Genomic DNA, 6,858 nt, shown 5'->3' with positions numbered 1-6,858 from the left:
ATGCCATGCCCCCTTCGCTAAGCCCATTTTTATACATATAAACTATCCCTGAAACAGCAGTCGTAGAGATGCCGTGTCAAATTTCGGTTCGATTCTGTGTATCCGTTTAGGTTTTAACTTGGTACAAATATACGTACAGTCCCTTGCCAGCGAAATATATATCATATATATATATATATATATATATATATACTCAAATATTTTAAGAACTGTTCAAAACATATTGATTCTAAATACTTATCATCTTTCCCTTGCAAAACAAAACTAATAAAAAAATCTCATCAAAAACGAATTCCTAAAAACCTCTACAAATATATATATATATATTTAAAGACTTACCGCAAAATATTGCGGGAAAATATAAAGATTTATGTGAGCTGAACCATTTTGAAAAAAACTCCGAAAACCCAGATTTTTCATAAGCAAAATTAATTTTTAAAAACATTTTTCTAAAAGATCAACTTGGATTATAGAAGAATTTGAGCTCAAAAGGTCTGCATGTAAATTTTTGAACATTTTATCAACGGAATCCAAATATCGAGATTTTTGATGGTATTTTCAAATCGGTTCAGCTTACGTAAATTCGAATTATTTTGGTGGAAGTCTTTGTATGCAATAAACTTACTCATTCCGATGGCAAAATAGTATCGATAATTATTTATTTATTTTTTTTTGTGAATAGAGAGTGATGTGAGTTTTGCTTTATTTTAATTTTTTATTCAATTTCATCATTTGAAGCTTTTTTTCCTATCTAAAACCTACACATAAATCATCGCATGCTGTCTGTCTACCACTCTCGTTCTTTATTTCTCATTGCAATCTAGGTGATACCGCATCACAACAACACCAGCCGCAATACAGCCAGCAACACTAGCAGATTCATGCAACGCCGTCATGGCGGTAGTCTTCGTTGCCCTACACACCCGCACAGCGCTAGCGGAGAAGGCGCTAGTCATTCGGTCGGTCGGTCCAGTTCGTTTCGCGTGCACCGGCCGCGCAATCCAGCCGCCACGTATGGCAGTGTTGGCGGCAGTTGTGGCAGTGGAGCAATGAGTAGTGGCAGCGGCGCTAGTGCTGGAGGCAGCATTTGCAGCAGCAGCAGCATTGCCACACTGAATAGTATTGGTCACGGTGGCAGCGGCTCTGGTGGCGTTCATAGTATAGGCAGTGGACACAGTACTGGCAGCGGCAGTAGCGGCGGTGGTGGTGGAGGTAGCGCCGGTGGCAGTGGCAGTGGCAATGGCAATCTCTTTTGCAAACACATCAAGTATTGTTGCCTGCATCAACAACATTCACAACTGCCAACAATACCAGGCCCAACAACATCTGCGCAACATCAGCACACGCACACGCAACCACACCAACAGCAACCAACGCTGCCGGCGCAACCGAATTCACCGCATAAGCATCGTTTGCAACAACAACAACAACAACAATCAGCAAAAATGCAAGCACTTTGTGCAGTAACTGTGCCAGCGTTGGCGGCAGCGGGTGGTATGGCGGGTCACTACCTACAACATGCGCATCAATATCAGCAGCCCACGACGGGTGGTGGTGGACCATACGATGTGCGCTTGGGGCCCGATGGCGAGGACAATAGTGGTGGTGATGGCATCAAAGATCGTCAACAGCATTTGTATGGGAGTGGTGGTGGACAACATATGCCACAACAGCACTCTCACCACCATCATCAGCAACAGCAGCAGCAGCAACGGGCGGCCGCGTTGCCAAAAAGGCATTCAGTGATATTGGAACGCGCATTCGACTTTGGTGAGTGGAATATCATATATTTACAGCGATTTTAAAGTAGATTGTATTTAAATTTGAAAGTTTTACTTTGATGGTTAGTAGTAACTTAAATAGCATACTAATTTCTTATATTTTTAAATTAATTGAATACAAGTCCTCTTATCTAAGTCTTAAAATGTGTGTATAGTCGAAGGTGCTCTTATAATGAAGTGAAGCGGATTTTTTTTATAAATATTCTTGGCAATAAGTATAGCAACATTAAAAATCTCTGGGTATTAAAAATTAATTGCAAACACTTCCCTTTTAATTTTTTTAAAACCGCTTTTCTTTAGTTAAAAACAAATTAATTTTCGCAAAAAGAAATATATGATATCTCCACATTCCAACAGCGATGTGTTTTAATATCATTTATCATTCATCGAATTTTAAGCACAATATTTCTTCCATTTCGTTTACGCAATATTTATGAGTTCTTTCCCTGTGCTTTATATTGTATTTGATGTCGTAAATTTTAATTTCAAAACATACATTTTCTTCTTCTCATTTGGTGCTGTAATCACCTAAGCGATTTTGGTCGGGTAAAATACAGCACGCCAGTCGTTGCTCTTCTATTCCAAATGGCAGTAGAATACAAAATGAAGCCAAGTGATTCTCCACCTGGTCTCTATCGCAAAGCAGGTATTACACTGCAATCAGCATCACGATCGACGTGGAATACTTGAGACCGAGGCAGCGCAGCCGATGTGTATTGCTTCGCTGTATGTTAATGTAGTTGTAAAGCTCATACAGCTTACTGTTCTATCACCTATGGTGCTCGCCGTTGCCTGTTTGGAAAAAACTGTGCCTGAGCGGTCCAATATCAGGTTAAAGAATCACACGAAAGGGCGTCGCCCTATCTGAAATCCGTTTGGTATAAAACTGCTGGGAGAGATCCTTCCCAGTTATAATGGTGCTAGTGGTCATTTTACACACAGCTGTTTTAGTTTCGCGGGGATACCAAATTCAGATATAAATAAAGAAAACTTCCTTCCTTCGATCCCTTTTCCCCAAGTTTTACAAGATTTGACGTATGGTGAACACCTGTCCTATTAGTTCGTTGACGGTGGGCTTAGTCTTTCAATCTATAGGCTTTAAGCCGCCGCCACAAAAAAGACGTAACCGACCTTTTTTTGTAAATTTTTTGGGGATACACATTAGAGGGCTACATGAATTCGTTCAAAACGGCCTATGAATTATTCATATACAAAACGAATGAATTATTTTGGCCTATCAACAATATTGGCCAAAAGCATCTAAGGTATGCCCAAGGTATGCCCAAGGACAGGATTGAGAAAATAGGAAGCCTCATAGCGAGAAAAGGAATAATTCCAATTGTAAGTTCCAATTTGGTATACAAAAAATAAATGAAGTATTAAAAAGAATAAAATTATTCCAAATATCGGCTGAAGCGATAAGAAAACGACTCATTCAGGTAATAAGAAAACGACTCGCCCAGGCGAGTTGCCTTCGGCGGACGTTTTAGAGCGACTGGCAATAGGAAAGGAAATCATTCGATGGCAATATTGCCGGCAACAAAAATTGTTTGATGGAAATATTCAAACAAAGTTAAAATAAATTGAATAGAAATAAATGGCAATTTTTTTTATCAATATCCAAAAAATCAAATTTACTTTAAAAAAGTGCAAGTTTTAAGTAGCTAGAAATTACCGTTGATTTTTGGGAATTTTTTTCACGCAGTCTCTTCCATACAAAAATTTTTTTTCGAAAATACTTTATATGGAAAAAATGCAAAACACCTTCAACAAAAAAGGTTCTCAAAAATTAACGCGACTTTTGACTAACTCCAAACTTGCATTTTTTACTATAATTTAATGGGCTGTAAAACTGCATACTCAAAAAATTACAAAAAATCTGATTAAAAAGTTGAAAATTTTGATGGGAATTTGCTGAATTTTCGCGAGTTTTGCACAAAGTTTAGGAATTATATTTTTATTTTATTTTTAATATTTAACCTTTAAAAATAAAATGTTAACAAGCCACAATAACATTGACAAATACATAGTTTAGGAAGAGCCTGCCTGAAGCTATACAAAAAAGCAAATAAGCAAATGGATGTATAGAATTGACAACAACAACCACGCTGTCGAGTTTAAATAGCGGAAAATCAGCTGCACTTGATAGTAGTTGGTTGAATAAGGAAAATGAACTAGCAACAAGAGTTTACGGGATGTACATAGCTCAGTGGTTAACGCTTCTGACTTTGAACATCGAATTCGCAGGTTCGATTCCTGCTGAAGTCTAGAAAAAAGAAGTCTGATGAGGAGATGTGGTGATCTCCGAAATAGTGCTATAACTTCTACCGCTTAGACTTTGTTGCTTTTCAATTTTTCCTAATAAACAATCGTGGTACAAAGCTCAATAAAATATTAAAACTAAAATGTTAACAAGCCACAATAACATTGACATTATATTTTTATGTTTTTTGTTGTAGAATGAACCATATTTTTATACGAAGTTAGCGGAAAAATATTAGAATGAAAATTGTTGCATATATTGTGAAAAATTTGCTGTGCCAATACTTTGTTCCGGCAGTATATGTATTGCTGCGCTCCTATTACAATACGAAAAAACTTGTTTGTAAAACAAACTTTTACCGAAATGAGTTTGAATGATTTGAATGTTTTCCATTCATTCATTTACATACTTCCATTTGAAGGTAGAAAATTTGAAACAAATTGTGCAGCCCTCTAATACACATACATATGTACCTGTATGCTCCAGGAACATTTTTCAAAAATAAGCTTAAAAACAAATGTTGCTTACGTCTTTTTAGCTGTTAGGGCTTGATTTGGCGGGGTCGTCTTTCCAGTCGTCGGGCATGCATTCGTCTGACCGCATTCTGCATAAGGGTTAATGCATGCACCTTAACAACTTTTCGCCGCCATACTTGAATAGCTCAGCTGGAAGGCCGTGAGCTACAGCAGGCTTGTCGGTTTTCAACCGGGTAATTGCCGTTCGTACCTCGTCATAGTCGGGAGGTAGGACATTGACGACATCATCGTCAATTAGAGGCTTGTGTTTGTCTTCTTCACCATCCTAATTCCAGCTACCACTCAATGGGGTGGAAAAGTTTTCCTTCGATAGCTATAGCTTAAGAAAAGTATAATCCGTCTACGAAAATTTTCCATCACTTTTTGGCATAGTTTGGGTCGTACATATGATTTCATTCCTCAGCTCCGGCTTAGACTCTACTTTTCACGACTCCGCCAGCCCAAAAGCAACACCAAAGAGTCATTCGTTGCGTGTGCATTGCTTTTTCTCTTGTACGACATCTGGATTTTCAATATCCCCTAAGCCTAGAAGCTTTGGAACTTTAATCTAAACTCAAACTGCCATCGTCTACGTACCAAACCCACGTCGCGAGGTGGGTTGAGTGCGGAGGCCTTGATTCGTTGCAGATCATAAAAAAGGTTCCACCAACTTTGAGTATTCCTCTGTGATATGTTGAAATACAAAAACTCGCCTTGGTCCCCATCCGCCTTAGTGACGTTTGCCTACTCCTCTTACCTTCTCGTACTGCCTCGTTGGCTAGCTTATTATCGTCTTAGCTGCTCGTGTATCTCTACGATGGTCGTATTTACTGCCTTGCAAGCATATTTTGAGCTCAAAATGATGTCAACTAAGTTGCCTGGACGCAGTGGGTCATCGGTAAGCGATGCTATAATGGATGGGTTTCTTCAAAACTAGAAGGTTTTATTATATTTCAGCTGTGTGTAATCAAATCTTGCAATTAATTTCTACTCAACATCCTGATGTGCTACAGGCTTGAAACTTCGAGCTTAGCTCAAAACCCGATAACAATGCAATATGAAATACATATGAATTAACCCGCTAGCTGGCGCAGGTGTCGATATATTTGAAAACCCCGTATTTATGGTGCGATTTGTTTCAAATTTAGAATGTATATTACTTAAATGGAACGAATTAACGCCACATCAAATTTAGTCATTAGGAGGTTCGGGGGTCGATTTTATTCTTTTCATTACCCGCTAAGGAAAGCTTGTCTTTAAACATTTCTTTTTAGATTACTTGTTTTTATTTGTATTTTTTTTTAATTTTTGGTTTGTTTTATTTCACTTTACTCTTTTTTTTGCCTTTATTTCCTTTCCATTTATTTTAGTTACCTACTTACTACGTTTCCTTTTTTTCTTTTTTTTCCTTTTTGCGCTCCCTTCCTTTCATTTTTTCTTTTCATACCCTTACCATCAACTGGATATTTTAAAGAAGGGATATATTTGCATACTAAATCCCGTATCATTGGCCGCACCTTGTCATCAAAACCACCTTTTGCTATTTCCTTTAGATACATGCCTTTATGCACACCCGATTTGCTTTGGCTGCTCAACTTCTTAATAAATACACTTCCGCTCTTCACTTTCCCTCCTTTTATGTTTTCCCCAACTCATACTTACTTAAAAATTCATAATCACCAAAGAAATACCCATCACCACTTCCGGCCCACAAAAGTAACTGATGAACAAGAAGAAAATCTATTATCCTTTTAGAGCCATTCAAATGGCAAAAAGTCTGCGCGTAAACAGCAAATCATCTTTTATCCACTCAAACCACATTTGATTGAAAGCCCATTGTTGGTCACTTTTAAGCGTCTCCCTTATTTATCAACAGTCATTTATCGCATCTTGGCTAGTGCTTATGTGTAATAGACTTGCTGACCAAGTTTTTATTAGATTGTAAAAATTAGTATCAGCAAAAATTAATAGCAATGTATGTATTCTAGGCTTAACTACTTATTATGTTATGCGTTGAGGACTTAAATGATTCATTATTGAAATTATTAAGATACCTACAGTCATATCTAAGGACATATCTGGGCTTTGCAATAAATTTCCCACAAACATCATGAAATCTAGAAGTAACCAATGCACAGAGAAGTATTTGCATAGTAAAACCGATCAAAATTATTTAATGTGTTTTTTTACTCAGTAATAAAATAAAACATGAAACTTAATCACAATTACTAATTAAACATTACTAAATAAAATTATCTTAGGATCATCTTCATTAACAAATTAGTTATATTCGGTTACC

General features: G+C 37.3%; 1 protein-coding gene across 1 annotated transcript in view; it reads right to left on the bottom strand.

Moving 5' to 3' along the window:
* The window catches only part of LOC118733809, a 53,650-nt gene that overhangs the window by 41,608 nt on the left and 5,184 nt on the right, over positions 1 to 6,858 (bottom strand). The gene's annotated exons all lie outside the window — the stretch shown is intronic.

This window comes from Rhagoletis pomonella, unplaced genomic scaffold (genome assembly GCF_013731165.1).
Source record: "Rhagoletis pomonella isolate Grant_MI unplaced genomic scaffold, Rhpom_1.0 Rhpom_scaffold_00002, whole genome shotgun sequence".
NCBI classification, from domain to species: Eukaryota; Metazoa; Arthropoda; class Insecta; order Diptera; family Tephritidae; genus Rhagoletis; species Rhagoletis pomonella.
Note: the sequence above shows the minus strand (reverse complement) of the source record. Positions and strands in the feature narration are given on the sequence as shown.